Genomic DNA, 21,313 nt, shown 5'->3' on the forward strand with positions numbered 1-21,313 from the left:
ATTACTCTCCTTATATATGTATACTGCTCGAAGAAGTACCATAAGAATCCCATTAAGCATTACTCTCCTTATATATGTATACTCCCCGAAGAAGTACCATAAGGATTCCATTAAGTATTACTCTCCTTATATATGTATACACCCCGAAGGAGTACCATAAGGATCCCATTAAGCATTACTCTCCTTATATATGTATACTCCCCAAAGGAGTACCATAAGGATCCAATTAAGCATTACTCTCCTTATATATGTATACTCCCCAAAGACGCACCATAAGGATCCCATTAAGTATTATTCTCCTTATATATGTACACTCCCCAAAGGAGTACCATAAGGATCACATTAAGTATTACTCTCCTTATATATGTATACACCCCAAATGAGTACCATAAGGATCCCATTAAGCATTACTCTCTTTATATATGTATACTCCCCGAAGAAGTACCATAAGGATCCCATTAAGCATTACTATCCTTATATATGTATACTCCCTGAAGGAGTACCATAATGATCCCATTAAACATTACTCTCCTTATATATGTATACTCCACGAAGAAGTAACACAAGGATCCCATTAAGCATTACTCTCCTTATATATGCATACTCCCCGAAGAAGTACCATAAGGATCCCATTAAGCATTACACTCCTTATATATGTATACTTCCCGAAGGAGTACCAGAAGGATCCCATTAAGTATTACTCTCCTTATATATGTATACTGCCCGAAGAAGTACCATAAGGATCCCATTAAGCATTGTTCTCCTTATATATGTATACTCCTGGAAGAAGTACCATAAGGATCCCATTAAGCATTACTCTCCTTATATATGTATACTCCCCGAAGAAGTACCATAAGGATCCCATTAAGCATTACTCACCTCATATATGTATACTCCCCGAAGAAGTACCATAAGGATCCCATTAAGCATTACTCTCCTTATATATGTATACTCCCCAAAGAAGTACCATAAGGATCCCATTAAGCATTACTCTCCTTATATAGGTATACTACCTGAAGAAGTACCATAAGGATCCCATTAAGCATTACTCTCCTTATATATGTATACTGCCCGAAGAAGTACCATAAGGATCCCATTAAGCATTACTCTCCTTATATATGTATGCTCCCCGAAGAAGTACCATTAGGATCCCATTAAGCATTACTCTCCTTCTATATGTATTTTCCCTGAAGAAGTACCATAAGGATCCCATTAAGCATTACTCTCCTTATATATGTATACTCCCCAAAGAAGTACCATATGGATTCCATTAAACATTACTCTTCTTATATATGTATACACCCCCAAAGGAGTACCATAAGGATCCCATTAAGTATTACTCTCCTTATATATGTATACACCCCAAAGATGTACCATAAGGATCCCATTAAGCATTACTCTCCTTATATAGGTATACTCAACAAAGAAGCACCATAAGGATCCCATTAAGCATTACTCTCCTTATATATGTATACTCCCCAAAGAAGCACCATAAGGATCCCATTAAGTATTACTCTCCTTATATATATATACTCCCCAAAGAAGCAGCATAAGGATCCCATTAAGTATCACTCCCCCTATATATGTACACTCCCCAAAGGAGTACCATAAGGATCCCATTAAGAATGACTCTCCTTATATATGTATACTCCCCAAAGAAGTACCATAAGGATCCCTTTAAGTATTACTCTCCTTATATATGTATACTCCCCAAAGAAGTACCATAAGGATCCCATTAAGCATTACTCTCCTTATAGATGTATTCTCCCCAAAGACGTACCATAAGGATCTCTTTATGTATTACTCTCCTTATATATGTATACTCCCCAAAGAAGTACCGTAAGGATCCCATTAAGCATTATTCTCCTTATATATGTATACTCCCAAAAGAAGTAACACAAGGATCCCATTAAGTATTACTCACCTTTATATATGTATACACCCCAAAGATGTACCATAAGGATTCCATTAAGCATTATTCTCCTTATATATGTATACTCCCCGAAGAAGTACCATAAGGATCCCATAAGCTTTACTCTCCTTATATATATATACACCCCGAAGGAGTACCATAAGGATCCCATTAAGCATTACTCTCCTTATATATGTATCCTCCCCGAAGAAGTACCATAAGGATCCCATTAAGCATTACTCTCCTTATATATGTATACTCACCGAAGAAGTACCAAAAGGATCCCATTAAGCATTACTATCCTTATATATGTATACTCCCCAAAGAAGTACCATAAGGATACCATTAAGCATTACTCTCCTTATATATGTATACTCCCCAAAGAAGTACCATAAGGATCCCATTAAGCATTACTCTCATTATATATGTATACTCCCCGAAGAAGTACCATAAGGATCCCATAAGCTTTACTCTCCTTATATATATATACACCCCGAAGGAGTACCATAAGGATCCCATTAAGCATAACTCTCCTTATATATGTATCCTCCCCGAAGAAGTACCATAAGGATCCCATTAAGCATTACTCTCCTTATATATGTATACTCACCGAAGAAGTACCAAAAGGATCCCATTAAGCATTACTATCCTTATATATGTATACTCCCCAAAGAAGTACCATAAGGATACCATTAAGCATTACTCTCCTTATATATGTATACTCCCCAAAGAAGCACCATAAGGATCCCATTAAGTATTACTCCCCTTATATATGTACACTCCCCAAACGAGTACCATAAGGATACCATTAAGAATGACTCTCCTTATATATGTATACTCCCCAAAGAAGTACCATAAGGATCCCTTTAAGCATTACTCTCCTTATAGATGTATACTCCCCGAAGAAGTACCATAAGGATCCCATTAAACAATACTCTCCTTATATATGTATACTCCCCGAAGAAGTACCATAAGGATCCCATTAAGCAATACTCTCCTTATATATGTAAACTCCCCAAAAGAGTACCATAAGGATCTCTTTAAGAATGGCTCTCCTTATATATGTATACTCCCCGAAGAAGTACCATAAGTATCCCATTAAGCACTACTCTCCTTAAATATGTATACTCCCCAAAGACTACCATAAGGATCCCATTAAGCATTACTCTCCTTATATATGTATACTCTCCGAAGGAGTACCATAAGGATTCCTTTAAGAATTACTCTCCTTGTATATGTATACTCCACAAAGGAGTACCATAAGGATCACATTAAGCATTACTCTCCTTGTATATGTATACTCCCCAAAGAAGTACCATAAGGATCCCATTAAGCATTACTCTCCTTATATATGTATACTCCCCGAAGGAGTAACATAAGGTTCCCATTAAGTATTACTCTCCTTATATATGTATACTCCCCGAAGAAGTACCATAAGGATCCCATTAAGCATTACTCTCCTTATATATGTATACTCCCCGAAGAAGTACCAAAGGATCCCATTAAGCAATACTCTCCTTATATATGTATACTCCCCGAAGAAGTACCATAAGGATTCCATTAAGTATTACTCTCCTTATATATGTATACACCCCGAAGGAGTACCATAAGGATCCCATTAAGCATTACTCTCCTTATATATGTATACTCCCCAAAGGAGTACCATAAGGATCCAATTAAGCATTACTCTCCTTATATATGTATACTCCCCAAAGACGCACCATAAGGATCCCATTAAGTATTACTCTCCTTATATATGTACACTCCCCAAAGGAGTACCATAAGGATCACATTAAGCATTACTCTCCTTATATATGTATACTCCCCGAAGAAGTACCATTAGGATCCCATTAAGCATTACTCTCCTTATATATGTATACTCCCCAAAAAAATACCATATGGATTCCATTAAACATTACTCTTCTTATATATGTATACACCACAAAGATGTACCATAAGGATTCCATTAAGCATTATTCTCCTTATATATGTATACTCCCCGAAGGAGTACCTTAAGGATCCCTTTAAGCATTACTCTCTTATATATGTATACTCCCCAAAGAAGTACCATAAGGATCCCATTAAGCATTACTCTCATTATATATGTATACTCCCCAAAGAAGTACCATAAGGATCCCATTAAGCATTACTCTCCTTATATATGTATACTCCCCGAAGAAGTACCATAAGGATCCCATAAGCTTTACTCTCCTTATATATATATACACCCCGAAGGAGTACCATAAGGATCCCATTAAGCATTACTCTCCTTATATATGTATACTCCCCGAAGAAGTACCTTAAGGATCCCATTAAGCATTACTATCCTTATATATGTATACTCCCCAAAGAAGTACCATAAGGATACCATTAAGCATTACTCTCCTTATATATGTATCCTCCCCGAAGAAGTACCATAAGGATCCCATTAAGCATTACTCTCCTTATATATGTATACTCACCGAAGAAGTACCCAAAGGATCCCATTAAGCATTACTATCCTTATATATGTATACTCCCCAAAGAAGTACCATAAGGATACCATTAAGCATTACTCTCCTTATATATGTATACTCCCCAAAGAAGCACCATAAGGATCCCATTAAATATTACTCCCCTTATATATGTACACTCCCCAAACGAGTACCATAAGGATCCCATTAAGAATGACTCTCCTTATATATGTATACTCCCCAAAGAAGTACCATAAGGATCCCTTTAAGCATTACTCTCCTTATAGATGTATACTCCCCGAAGAAGTACCATAAGGATCCCATTAAACAATACTCTCCTTATATATGTATACTCCCCGAAGAAGTACCATAAGGATCCCATTAAGCAATACTCTCCTTATATATGTAAACTCCCCAAAAGAGTACCATAAGGATCTCTTTAAGAATGGCTCTCCTTATATATGTATACTCCCCGAAGAAGTACCATAAGGATCCCTTTAAGCATTACTCTCCTTATAGATGTATACTCCCCAAAGAAGTACCATAAGGATCCCTTTAAGCATTACTCTCCTTATAGATGTATACTCCCCAAAGAAGTACCATAAGGATCCATTTAAGTATTACTCTCCTTATATATGTATACTCCCCAAATAAGTACCATAAAGATCCCATTAAGCATTGCTCTCCTTATATGTTTACACTCCCCAAAGAAGTAGCATAAGGATCCCATTAAGCATTACTCTCCTTATATATGTATACTCCCCGAAGATGTACCATAAGGATCCCATTATGCATTACTCTCCTTATATATGTATACTCCCCGAAGAAGCACCAAAGGATCCCATTAAGCAATACTCTCCTTATATATGTATACTCCCCGAAGAAGTACCATAAGGATTCCATTAAGTATTACTCTCCTTATATATGTATACACCCCGAAGGAGTACCATAAGGATCCCATTAAGCATTACTCTCCTTATATATGTATACTCCCCAAAGGAGTACCATAAGGATCCAATTAAGCATTACTCTCCTTATATATGTATACTCCCCAAAAACGCACCATAAGGATCCCATTAAGTATTACTCTCCTTATATATGTACACTCCCCAAAGGAGTACCATAAGGATCACATTAAGTATTACTCTCCTTATATATGTATACACCCCAAAGGAGTACCATAAGGATCCCATTAAGCATTACTCTCCTTATATAGGTATACTCAACAAAGAAGCACTATAAGGATCCCATTAAGCATTACTCTCCTTATATATATATACTCCCCAAAGAAGTACCATAAGGATCCCATTAAGCAATACTCTCCTTATATATGTATACTCCCCAAATAAGTACCATAAGGATCCCATTAAGCAATACTCTCCTTATATATGTATACTCCCCGAAGAAGTACCATAAGAATCCCATTAAGCAATACTCTCCTTATATATGTATACTCCCCGAAGAAGTACCACAAGGATCACTTTAAGTATTACTATCCTTATATATGTATACTCCCCAAAGAAGCACAATAAGGATCCCATTATGTATTACTCCCCTTATATATGTACACTCCCCAAAGGAGTACCATAAGGATCTCTTTAAGAATGGCTCTCCTTATATATGTATACACCCCGAAGAAGTACCATAAGGATCCCTTTAAGCATTACTCTCCTTATAGATGTATACTCCCCAAAGAAGTACCATAAGGATCCATTTAAGTATTACTCTCCTTATATATGTATACTCCCCAAATAAGTACCATAAAGATCCCATTAAGCATTACTCTCCTTATATGTTTACACTCCCCAAAGAAGTAGCATAAGGATCCCATTAAGCATTACTCTCCTTATGTATGTATACTCCCCGAAGAAGTACCATAAGGATCCCATTAAGCATTACTATCCTTATATATGTATACTCCCTGAAGGAGTACCATAAGGATCCCATTAAACATTACTCTCCTTATATATGTATACTCCCCGAAGAAGTAACACAAGGATCCCATTAAGCATTACTCTCCTTATATATGCATACTCCCCGAAGAAGTACCATAAGGATCCCATTAAGCATTACACTCCTTATATATGTATACTTCCCGAAGGAGTACCAGAAGGATCCCATTAAGTATTACTCTCCTTATATATGTATACTGCCCGAAGAAGTACCATAAGGATCCCATTAAGCATTGTTCTCCTTATATATGTATACTCCCGGAAGAAGTACCATAAGGATCCCATTAAGCATTACTCTCCTTATATATGTATACTCCCCGAAGAAGTACCATAAGGATCCCATTAAGCATTACTCACCTCATATATGTATACTCCCCGAAGAAGTACCATAAGGATCCCATTAAGCATTACTCTCCTTATATATGTATACTCCCCAAAGAAGTACCATAAGGATCCCATTAAGCATTACTCTCCTTATATAGGTATACTACCTGAAGAAGTACCATAAGGATCCCATTAAGCATTACTCTCCTTATATATGTATACTGCCCGAAGAAGTACCATAAGGATTCCATTAAGCATTACTCTCCTTATATATGTATGCTCCCCGAAGAAGTACCATTAGGATCCCATTAAGCATTACTCTCCTTATATATGTATACTCCCCAAAGAAGTACCATATGGATTCCATTAAACATTACTCTTCTTATATATGTATACACCCCAAAGATGTACCATAAGGATCCCATTAAGCATTACTCTCCTTATATAGGTATACTCAACAAAGAAGTACCATATGGATTCCATTAAACATTACTCTTCTTATATATGTATACACCCCAAAGATGTACCATAAGGATTCCATTAAGCATTATTCTCCTTATATATGTATACTCCCCGAAGGAGTACCTTAAGGATCCCTTTAAGCATTACTCTCCTTATATATGTATACTCCCCAAAGAAGTACCATAAGGATCCCATTAAGCATTACTCTCATTATATATGTATACTCCCCAAAGAAGTACCATAAGGATCCCATTAAGCATTACTCTCCTTATATATGTATACTCCCCGAAGAAGTACCATAAGGATCCCATAATCTTTACTCTCCTTATATATATATACACCCCGAAGGAGTACCATAAGGATCCCATTAAGCATTACTCTCCTTATATATGTATACTCCCCGAAGAAGTACCATTAGGATCCCATTAAGCATTACTCTCCTTATATATGTATACTCCCCAAAGAAGTACCATATGGATTCCATTAAACATTACTCTTCTTATATATGTATACACCCCAAAGATGTACCATAAGGATTCCATTAAGCATTATTCTCCTTATATATGTATACTCCCCGAAGGAGTACCTTAAGGATCCCTTTAAGCATTACTCTCTTATATATGTATACTCCCCAAAGAAGTACCATAAGGATCCCATTAAGCATTACTCTCATTATATATGTATACTCCCCAAAGAAGTACCATAAGGATCCCATTAAGCATTACTCTCCTTATATATGTATACTCCCCGAAGAAGTACCATAAGGATCCCATAAGCTTTACTCTCCTTATATATATATACACCCCGAAGGAGTACCATAAGGATCCCATTAAGCATTACTCTCCTTATATATGTATACTCCCCGAAGAAGTACCTTAAGGATCCCATTAAGCATTACTATCCTTATATATGTATACTCCCCAAAGAAGTACCATAAGGATACCATTAAGCATTACTCTCCTTATATATGTATCCTCCCCGAAGAAGTACCATAAGGATCCCATTAAGCATTACTCTCCTTATATATGTATACTCACCGAAGAAGTACCCAAAGGATCCCATTAAGCATTACTATCCTTATATATGTATACTCCCCAAAGAAGTACCATAAGGATACCATTAAGCATTACTCTCCTTATATATGTATACTCCCCAAAGAAGCACCATAAGGATCCCATTAAATATTACTCCCCTTATATATGTACACTCCCCAAACGAGTACCATAAGGATCCCATTAAGAATGACTCTCCTTATATATGTATACTCCCCAAAGAAGTACCATAAGGATCCCTTTAAGCATTACTCTCCTTATAGATGTATACTCCCCGAAGAAGTACCATAAGGATCCCATTAAACAATACTCTCCTTATATATGTATACTCCCCGAAGAAGTACCATAAGGATCCCATTAAGCAATACTCTCCTTATATATGTAAACTCCCCAAAAGAGTACCATAAGGATCTCTTTAAGAATGGCTCTCCTTATATATGTATACTCCCCGAAGAAGTACCATAAGGATCCCTTTAAGCATTACTCTCCTTATAGATGTATACTCCCCAAAGAAGTACCATAAGGATCCCTTTAAGCATTACTCTCCTTATAGATGTATACTCCCCAAAGAAGTACCATAAGGATCCATTTAAGTATTACTCTCCTTATATATGTATACTCCCCAAATAAGTACCATAAAGATCCCATTAAGCATTGCTCTCCTTATATGTTTACACTCCCCAAAGAAGTAGCATAAGGATCCCATTAAGCATTACTATCCTTATATATGTATACTCCCTGAAGGAGTACCATAAGGATCCCTTTAAACATTACTCTCCTTATATATGTATACTCCCCAAAGAAGCACAATAAGGATCCCATTATGTATTACTCCCCTTATATATGTACACTCCCCAAAGGAGTACCATAAAGATCTCTTTAAGAATGGCTCTCCTTATATATGTATACTCCCCGAAGAAGTACCATAAGGATCCCTTTAAGCATTACTCTCCTTATAGATGTATACTCCCCAAAGAAGTACCATAAGGATCCATTTAAGTATTACTCTCCTTATATATGTATACTTCCCAAATAAGTACCATAAAGATCCCATTAAGCATTACTCTCCTTATATGTTTACAATCCCCAAAGAAGTAGCATAAGGATCCCATTAAGCATTACTCTCCTTATATATGTATACTCCCCGAAGAAGTACCATAAGGATCCCATTAAGCATTACTATCCTTATATATGTATACTCCCTGAAGGAGTACCATAAGGATCCCATTAAACATTACTCTCCTTATATATGTATACTCCCCAAAGAAGTAACACAAGGATCCCATTAAGCATTACTCTCCTTATATATGCATACTCCCCGAAGAAGTACCATAAGGATCCCATTAAGCATTACACTCCTTATATATGTATACTCCCCGAAGGAGTACCAGAAGGATCCCATTAAGTATTACTCTCCTTATATATGTATACTGCCCGAAGAAGTACCATAAGGATCCCATTAAGCATTGTTCTCCTTATATATGTATACTCCCGGAAGAAGTACCATAAGGATCCCATTAAGCATTACTCTCCTTATATATGTATACTCCCCGAAGAAGTACCATAAGGATCCCATTAAGCATTACTCTCCTCATATATGTATACTCCCCGAAGAAGTACCATAAGGATCCCATTAAGCATTACTCTCCTTATATAGGTATACTACCCGAAGAAGTACCATAAGGATCCCATTAAGCATTACTCTCCTTATATATGTATGCTCCCCGAAGAAGTACCATAAGGATCCCATTAGGCATTACTCTCCTTATATATGTATGCTCCCCGAAGAAGTACCATAAGGATCCCATTAAGCATTACTATCCTTATATATGTATACTCCCTGAAGGAGTACCATAAGGATCCCATTAAACATTACTCTCCTTATATATGTATACTCCCCAAAGAAGTAACACAAGGATCCCATTAAGCATTACTCTCCTTATATATGCATACTCCCCGAAGAAGTACCATAAGGATCCCATTAAGCATTACACTCCTTATATATGTAAACTCCCCAAAAGAGTACCATAAGGATCTCTTTAAGAATGGCTCTCCTTATATATGTATACTCCCCGAAGAAGTACCATAAGTATCCCATTAAGCACTACTCTCCTTAAATATGTATACTCCCCAAAGACTACCATAAGGATCCCATTAAGCATTACTCTCCTTATATATGTATACTCTCCGAAGGAGTACCATAAGGATTCCTTTAAGAATTACTCTCCTTGTATATGTATACTCCACAAAGGAGTACCATAAGGATCACATTAAGCATTACTCTCCTTGTATATGTATACTCCCCAAAGAAGTACCATAAGGATCCCATTAAGCATTACTCTCCTTATATATGTATACTCCCCGAAGGAGTAACATAAGGTTCCCATTAAGTATTACTCTCCTTATATATGTATACTCCCCGAAGAAGTACCATAAGGATCACATTAAGCATTACTCTCCTTATATATGTATACTATACTCCCCGAAGAAGTACCAAAGGATCCCATTAAGCAATACTCTCCTTATATATGTATACTCCCCGAAGAAGTACCATAAGGATTCCATTAAGTATTACTCTCCTTATATATGTATACACCCCGAAGGAGTACCATAAGGGTCCCATTAAGCATTACTCTCCTTATATATGTATACTCCCCAAAGGAGTACCATAAGGATCCAATTAAGCATTACTCTCCTTATATATGTATACTCCCCAAAGACGCACCATAAGGATCCCATTAAGTATTACTCTCCTTATATATGTACACTCCCCAAAGGAGTACCATAAGGATCACATTAAGTATTACTCTCCTTATATATGTATACACCCGAAAGGAGTACCATAAGGATCCCATTAAGCATTACTCTCCTTATATAGGTATACTCAACAAAGAAGCACCATAAGGATCCCATTAAGCATTACTCTCCTTATATATATATACTCCCCGAAGAAGTACCATAAGGATCCCATTAAGCAATACTCTCCTTATATATGTATACTCCCCAAAGAAGTACCATAAGGATCCCATTAAGCAATACTCTCCTTATATATGTATACTCCCCGAAGAAGTACCATAAGAATCCCATTAAGCAATACTCTCCTTATATATGTATACTCCCCGAAGAAGTACCACAAGGATCACTTTAAGTATTACTCTCCTTATATATGTATACTCCCCAAAGAAGCACAATAAGGATCCCATTATGTATTACTCCCCTTATATATGTACACTCCCCAAAGGAGTACCATAAGGATCTCTTTAAGAATGGCTCTCCTTATATATGTATACACCCCGAAGAAGTACCATAAGGATCCCTTTAAGCATTACTCTCCTTATAGATGTATACTCCCCAAAGAAGTACCATAAGGATCCATTTAAGTATTACTCTCCTTATATATGTATACTCCCCAAATAAGTACCATAAAGATCCCATTAAGCATTACTCTCCTTATATGTTTACACTCCCCAAAGAAGTAGCATAAGGATCCCATTAAGCATTACTCTCCTTATATATGTATACTCCCCGAAGAAGTACCATAAGGATCCCATTAAGCATTACTATCCTTATATATGTATACTCCCTGAAGGAGTACCATAAGGATCCCATTAAACATTACTCTCCTTATATATGTATACTCCCCGAAGAAGTAACACAAGGATCCCATTAAGCATTACTCTCCTTATATATGCATACTCCCCGAAGAAGTACCATAAGGATCCCATTAAGCATTACACTCCTTATATATGTATACTTCCCGAAGGAGTACCAGAAGGATCCCATTAAGTATTACTCTCCTTATATATGTATACTGCCCGAAGAAGTACCATAAGGATCCCATTAAGCATTGTTCTCCTTATATATGTATACTCCCGGAAGAAGTACCATAAGGATCCCATTAAGCATTACTCTCCTTATATATGTATACTCCCCGAAGAAGTACCATAAGGATCCCATTAAGCATTACTCACCTCATATATGTATACTCCCCGAAGAAGTACCATAAGGATCCCATTAAGCATTACTCTCCTTATATATGTATACTCCCCAAAGAAGTACCATAAGGATCCCATTAAGCATTACTCTCCTTATATAGGTATACTACCTGAAGAAGTACCATAAGGATCCCATTAAGCATTACTCTCCTTATATATGTATACTGCCCGAAGAAGTACCATTAGGATCCCATTAAGCATTACTCTCCTTATATATGTATACTCCCCAAAGAAGTACCATATGGATTCCATTAAACATTACTCTTCTTATATATGTATACACCCCAAAGATGTACCATAAGGATCCCATTAAGCATTACTCTCCTTATATAGGTATACTCAACAAAGAAGCACCATAAGGATCCCATTAAGCATTACACTCCTTATATATGTATACTTCCCGAAGGAGTACCAGAAGGATCCCATTAAGTATTACTCTCCTTATATATGTATACTGCCCGAAGAAGTACCATAAGGATCCCATTAAGCATTGTTCTCCTTATATATGTATACTCCCGGAAGAAGTACCATAAGGATCCCATTAAGCATTACTCTCCTTATATATGTATACTCCCCGAAGAAGTACCATAAGGATCCCATTAAGCATTACTCACCTCATATATGTATACTCCCCGAAGAAGTACCATAAGGATCCCATTAAGCATTACTCTCCTTATATATGTATACTCCCCAAAGAAGTACCATAAGGATCCCATTAAGCATTACTCTCCTTATATAGGTATACTACCTGAAGAAGTACCATAAGGATCCCATTAAGCATTACTCTCCTTATATATGTATACTGCCCGAAGAAGTACCATTAGGATCCCATTAAGCATTACTCTCCTTATATATGTATACTCCCCAAAGAAGTACCATATGGATTCCATTAAACATTACTCTTCTTATATATGTATACACCCCAAAGATGTACCATAAGGATCCCATTAAGCATTACTCTCCTTATATAGGTATACTCAACAAAGAAGCACCATAAGGATCCCATTAAGCATTACTCTCCTTATATATGTATACTCCCCAAAGAAGCACCATAAGGATCCCATTAAGTATTACTCTCCTTATATATATATACTCCCCAAAGAAGCAGCATAAGGATCCCATTAAGTATCACTCCCCCTATATATGTACACTCCCCAAAGGAGTACCATAAGGATCCCATTAAGAATGACTGTCCTTATATATGTATACTCCCCAAAGAAGTACCATAAGGATCCCTTTAAGTATTACTCTCCTTATATATGTATACTCCCCAAAGAAGTACCATAAGGATCCCATTAAGCATTACTCTCCTTATAGATGTATTCTCCCCAAAGAAGTACCATAAGGATCTCTTTATGTATTACTCTCCTTATATATGTATACTCCCCAAAGAAGTACCGTAAGGATCCCATTAAGCATTATTCTCCTTATATATGTATACTCCCAAAAGAAGTAACACAAGGATCCCATTAAGTATTACTCACCTTTATATATGTATACACCCCAAAGATGTACCATAAGGATTCCATTAAGCATTATTCTCCTTATATATGTATACTCCCCGAAGGAGTACCTTAAGGATCCCTTTAAGCATTACTCTCCTTATATATGTATACTCCCCAAAGAAGTACCATAAGGATCCCATTAAGCATTACTCTCATTATATATGTATACTCCCCAAAGAAGTACCATAAGGATCCCATTAAGGATTACTCTCCTTATATATGTATACTCCCCGAAGAAGTACCATAAGGATCCCATAAGCTTTACTCTCCTTATATATATATATACACCCCGAAGGAGTACCATAAGGATCCTATTAAGCATTACTCTCCTTATATATGTATACTCCCCGAAGAAGTACCTTGAGGATCCCATTAAGCATTACTATCCTTATATATGTATACTCCCCAAAGAAGTACCATAAGGATACCATTAAGCATTACTCTCCTTATATAGGTATCCTCCCCGAAGAAGTACCATAAGGATCCCATTAAGCATTACTCTCCTTATATATGTATACTCACCGAAGAAGTACCAAAAGGATCCCATTAAGCATTACTATCCTTATATATGTATACTCCCCAAAGAAGTACCATAAGGATACCATTAAGCATTACTCTCCTTATATATGTATACTCCCCAAAGAAGCACCATAAGGATCCCATTAAGTATTACTCCCCTTATATATGTACACTCCCCAAACGAGTACCATAAGGATCCCATTAAGAATGACTCTCCTTATATATGTATACTCCCCAAAGAAGTACCATAAGGATCCCTTTAAGCATTACTCTCCTTATAGATGTATACTCCCCAAAGAAGTACCATAAGGATCCCATCAAACAATACTCTCCTTATATATGTATACTCCCCGAAGAAGTACCATAAGGATCCCATTAAGCAATACTCTCCTTATATATGTAAACTCCCCAAAAGAGTACCATAAGGATCTCTTTAAGAATGGCTCTCCTTATATATGTATACTCCCCGAAGAAGTACCATAAGGATCCCTTTAAGCATTACTCTCCTTATAGATGTATACTCCCCAAAGAAGTACCATAAGGATCCATTTAATTATTACTCTCCTTATATATGTATACTCCCCAAATAAGTACCATAAAGATCCCATTAAGCATTGCTCTCCTTATATGTTTACACTCCCCAAAGAAGTAGCATAAGGATCCCATTAAGCATTACTCTCCTTATATATGTATACTCCCCGAATGAAGTACCATAAGGATCCCATTAAGCATTACTATCCTTATATATGTATACTCCCCGAAGGAGTACCATAAGGATCCCATTAAACATTACTCTCCTTATATATGTATACTCCCCGAAGAAGTAACACAAGGATCCCATTAAGCATTACTCTCCTTATATATGCATACTCCCCGAAGAAGTACCATAAGGATCCCATTAAGCATTACACTCCTTATATATGTATACTCCCCGAAGGAGTACCAGAAGGATTCCATTAAGCATTACACTCCTTTTATATGTATACTCCCCGAAGGAGTACCAGAAGGATTCCATTAAGTATTACTCTCCTTATATATGTATACTCCCCGAAGAAGTACCATAAGGATCCCATTAAGCATTGTTCTCCTTATATATGTATACTCCCGGAAGAAGTACCATAAGGATCCCATTAAGCATTACTCTCCTTATATATGTATACTCCCCGAAGAAGTACCATAAGGATCCCATTAAGCATTACTCTCCTCATATATGTATACTGCCCGAAGAAGTACCATAAGGATCCCATTAAGCATTACTCTCTTTATATATGTATACTCCCCGAAGAAGTACCATAAGGATCCCATTAAGCATTACTCTCCTTATATAGGTATACTACCTGAAGAAGTACCATAAGGATCCCATCAGGCATTACTCTCCTTATATATGTATACTCCCCAAAGAAGTACCATTAGGATCCCATTAAGCATTACTCTCCTTCTATATGTATTTTCCCTGAAGAAGTACCATAAGGATCCCATTAAGGATTACTCTCCTTATATATGTATACTCCCCAAAGAAGTACCATAAGGATTCCATTAAACATTACTCTTCTTATATATGTATACACCCCAAAGGAGTACCATAAGGATCCCATTAAGTATTACTCTCCTTATATATGTATACACCCCAAAGATGTACCATAAGGATCCCATTAAGCATTACTCTCCTTATATAGGTATACTCAACAAAGAAGCACCATAAGGATCCCATTAAGCATTACTCTCCTTATATATGTATACTCCCCAAAGAAGCACCATAAGGATCCCATTAAGTATTGCTCTCCTTATATATATATACTCCCCAAAGAAGCACCATAAGGATCCCATTAAGTATTACTCCCCTTATATATGTACACTCCCCAAAGGAGTACCATAAGGATCCCATTAAGAATGACTCTCCTTATATATGTATACTCCCCAAAGAAGTACCATAACGATCCCTTTAAGCATTACTCTCCTTATAGATGTATACTCCCCAAAGAAGTACCATAAGGATCCCTTTAAGTATTACTCTCCTTATATATGTATACTCCCCAAAGAAGTACCATAAGGATCCCATTAAGCATTACTCTCCTTATAGATGTATTCTCCCCAAAGAAGTACCATAAGGATCTCTTTATGTATTACTCTCCTTATATATGTATACTCCCCAAAGAAGTACCATAAGGATCCCATTAAGCATTATTCTCCTTATATATGTATACTCCCCGAAGAAGTACCATAAGGATCCCATAAGCATTACTCTCCTTATATATATAAACTCCCCGAAGGAGTACCATAAGGATCCCATTAAGCATTACTCTCCTTATATAGGTATACTCAACAAAGAAGCACCATAAGGATCCCATTAAGCATTACTCTCCTTATATATGTATACTCCCCAAAGAAGCACCATAAGGATCCCATTATGTATTGCTCTCCTTATATATATATACTCCCCAAAGAAGCACCATAAGGATCGCATTAAGTATTACTCCCCTTATATATGTACACTCCCCAAAGGAGTACCATAAGGATCCCATTAAGCATTACTCTCCTTATATATGTATACTCCCCGAAGAAGTACCATAAGGATCCCATTAAGCATTACTCTCCTTATATATGTATCCTCCCCGAAGAAGTACCATAAGGATCCCATTAAGCATTACTCTCCTTATATATGTATACTCCCCGAAGAAGTACCAAAAGGATCCCATTAAGCATTACTATCCTTATATATGTATACTCCCCAAAGAAGTACCATAAGGATCCCATTAAGCATTACTCTCCTTGTATATGTATACTCTCCAAAGAAGCACCATAAGGATCCCATTAAGTATTACTCTCCGTATATATATATATATACTCCCCAAAGAAGCACCATAAGTATCCCATTAAGTATTACTCCCCTTATATATGTACACTCCCCAAACGAGTACCATAAGGATCCCATTAAGAATGACTCTCCTTATATATGTATACTCCCCAAAGAAGTACCATAAGGATCCCTTTAAGCATTACTCTCCTTATAGATGTATACTCCCCAAAGAAGTACCATGAGGATCCCTTTAAGTATTACTCTCCTTATATATGTATACTCCCCAAAGAAGTACCATAAGGATCCCATTAAGCATTACTCTCCTTATAGATGTATTCTCCCCAAAGAAGTACCATAAGGATCTCTTTATGTATTACTCTCCTTATATATGTATACTCCCCAAAGAAGTACCATAAGGATCCCATTAAGCGTTATTCTCCTTATATATGTATACTCCCAAAAGAAGTAACACAAGGATCCCATTAAGTATTACTCACCTTATATATGTATACACCCCAAAGATGTACGATAAGGATTCCATTAAGCATTATTCTCCTTATATATGTATACTCCCCGAAGGAGTACCTTAAGGATTCCATTGAGTATTATTCTCCTTATGTATGTATACTCCCAGAAGGAGTAGCATAAGGATTTCATTAAGAATTACTCTCCTTGTATATGTATACTCCACAAAGGAGTACCATAAGGATTCCATTAAGCATTACTCTCCTTATATATGTATACTCCCCAAAGAAGTACCATAAGGATCCCATTAAGCATTACTCTCATTATATATGTATACTCCCCAAAGAAGTACCATAAGGATCCCATTAAGCATTACTCTCCTTATATATGTATACTCCCCGAAGAAGTACCATAAGGATCCCATTAAGCATTACTCTCCTTATATATATATATATATATACTCCCCGAAGAAGTACCATAAGGATCCCTTTAAGTATTACTCTCCTTATATATGTATACTCCCCAAACAAGAACCATAATGATCCCATTAAGCATTACTCTCCTTAAAGATGTATACTCCCCAAAGAAGTACCATAAGGATCCCTTTAAGTATTACTCTCCTTATATATGTATACTCCCCAAAGAAGTACCATAAGGATCCCATTAAGCATTACTCTCCTTATATATGTATACTCCGCAAAGAAGTAGCATAAGGATCCCATTAAGCATTACTCTCCTTATATATGTATACTCCCCGAAGAAGTACCATAAGGATTCCCTTAAGAATTACTCTCCTTGTATATCTATACTCCCCAAAGAAGTACCATAAGGTTCCCATTAAGCATTACTCTCCTTATAGATGTATACTCCCCAAAGAAGTAACATAAGGATCCCATTAAGTATTATTCTCCTTATATATGTATACACCCCAAAGATGTACCATAAGGATCCCATTAAGCATTACTCTCCTTCGATATGTATACTCCCCAAAGGAGTACCATAAGGATCCCATTAAGCATTACTCTCCTTCTATATGTATACTCCCCCAAAGAAGTACCATAATGATTCCAAATAGTTTTACTCTCCTTATATATGTATACTCCCCAAAGACGTACCATAAGGATCCCATTAAGCATTACTCTCCATATATATATATATATATATATATATATATATATATATATATATATATATATATATATATATACTCCCTGAAGGAGTACCATAAGGATCCCATTAAGCATTACTCTCCTTATATATGTATACTCCCCGAAGAAGTACCTTAAGGATCCCATTAAGCATTACTCTCCTTATATATGTATACTCCCCAAAGAAGTACCATAAGGATCCCATTAAGCATTACTCTCCTTATATATGTATACTCCCCGAAGAAGTACCATAAGGATCCCATTAAGCATTACTCTCCTTATATATGTATACTCCCCGAAGAAGTACCATAAGGATCCCATTAAGCATTACTCTCCTTATATATGTATACACCCCAAAGATGTACCATAAGGATCCCATTAAGCATTACTCTCCTTCGATATGTATACTCCCCAAAGGAGTACCATAAGGATCCCATTAAGCATTACTCTCCTTCTATATGTATACTCCCCCAAAGAAGTACCATAATGATTCCAAATAGTTTTACTCTCCTTATATATGTATACTCCCCAAAGACGTACCATAAGGATCCCATTAAGCATTACTCTCATTATATATGTATACTCCCCAAAGAAGTACCATAAGGATCCCATTAAGCATTACTCTCCTTATATATGTATACTCCCCGAAGAAGTACCATAAGGATCCCATTAAGCATTACTCTCCTTATATATATATATATATATACTCCCCGAAGAAGTACCATAAGGATCCCTTTAAGTATTACTCTCCTTATATATGTATACTCCCCAAACAAGAACCATAATGATCCCATTAAGCATTACTCTCCTTAAAGATGTATACTCCCAAAAGAAGTACCATAAGGATCCCTTTAAGTATTACTCTCCTTATATATGTATACTCCCCAAAGAAGTACCATAAGGATCCCATTAAGCATTACTCTCCTTATATATGTATACTCCGCAAAGAAGTAGCATAAGGATCCCATTAAGCATTACTCTCCTTATATATGTATACTCCCCGAAGAAGTACCATAAGGATTCCCTTAAGAATTACTCTCCTTGTATATCTATACTCCCCAAAGAAGTACCATAAGGTTCCCATTAAGCATTACTCTCCTTATAGATGTATACTCCCCAAAGAAGTAACATAAGGATCCCATTAAGTATTATTCTCCTTATATATGTATACACCCCAAAGATGTACCATAACGATCCCATTAAGCATTACTCTCCTTCGATATGTATACTCCCCAAAGGAGTACCATAAGGATCCCATTAAGCATTACTCTCCTTCTATATGTATACTCCCCCAAAGAAGTACCATAATGATTCCAAATAGTTTTACTCTCCTTATATATGTATACTCCCCAAAGACGTACCATAAGGATCCCATTAAGCATTACTCTCCATATATATATATATATATATATATATATATATATATATATATATATATATATATATATATATATACTCCCCGAAGGAGTACCATAAGGATCCCATTAAGCATTACTCTCCTTATATATGTATACTCCCCGAAGAAGTACCTTAAGGATCCCATTAAGCATTACTCTCCTTATATATGTATACTCCCCGAAGAAGTACCATAAGGATCCCATTAAGCATTACTCTCCTTATATATGTATCCTCCCCGAAGAAGTACCATAAGGATCCCATTAAGCATTACTCTCCTTATATATGTATTTTCCCCGAAGAAGTACCATAAGGATCCCATTAAGCATTACTATCCTCATATATGTATACTCCCCGAAGAAGTACCATAAGGATCCCATTAAGCATGACTCTCCATATATATGTATTCTCCCCGAAGAAGTACCATAAGGATTCCCTTAAGAATTACTCTCCTTGTATATGTATACTCCCCGAAGAAGTACCATAAGGATCCCATTAAACATTACTCTCCTTGTATATGTATACTCCCCAAAGAAGTACCATAAGGATCCCATTAAACATTACTCTCCTTATATATGTATACTCCCCAAAGAAGTAACAAAAGGATCCCATTAAGCATTACTCTCCTTATATATGTATACTCCCCAACGGAGTACCATAAGGATCCCATTAAGCATTACTCTCCTTACATATGTATACTCCCCCGAAGAAGTACCATAACAATCCCATTAAACATTACTCTCCTTATATATGTATACTCCCCAAAGAAGTAACAAAAGGATCCCATTAAGCACTACTCTCCTTATATATGTATACTCCCCGAAGGAGTACCATAAGGATTCCATTAAGAATTACTCTCCATGTATATGTATACTCCACAAAGGAGTACCATAAGGATCCCATTAAGCATTACTCTCTTTATATATGTACACTCCCCAAAGGAGTACCATAAGGATCCCATTAAGAATGACTTTCCTTATATATGTATACTCCCCAAAGAAGTACCATAAGGATCCCTTTAAGCATTACTCTCCTTATAGATGTATACTCCCCAAAGAAGTACCATAAGGATCCCTCTAAGTATTACTCTCCTTATATATGTATGCTCCCCAAAGAAGTACCATAAGGGTCCCATTAAGCATTACTCTCCTTATAGATGTATGCTCCCCAAAGAAGTACCATAAGGATCTCTTTATGTATTACTCTCCTTATATTTGTATACTCCCCAAAGAAGTACCATAAGGATCCCATTAAGAATTACTCTCCTTGTATATGTATACTCCCCAAAGAAGTACCATCAGGATCCCATTAAACATTACTCTCCTTATATATAT

The sequence above is a fragment of the Ambystoma mexicanum genome, unplaced genomic scaffold, assembly GCF_040938575.1.
Source record: "Ambystoma mexicanum isolate Mex_15411 unplaced genomic scaffold, UKY_AmexF1_1 Mex_scaf31, whole genome shotgun sequence".
NCBI lineage: Eukaryota > Metazoa > Chordata > Amphibia > Caudata > Ambystomatidae > Ambystoma > Ambystoma mexicanum.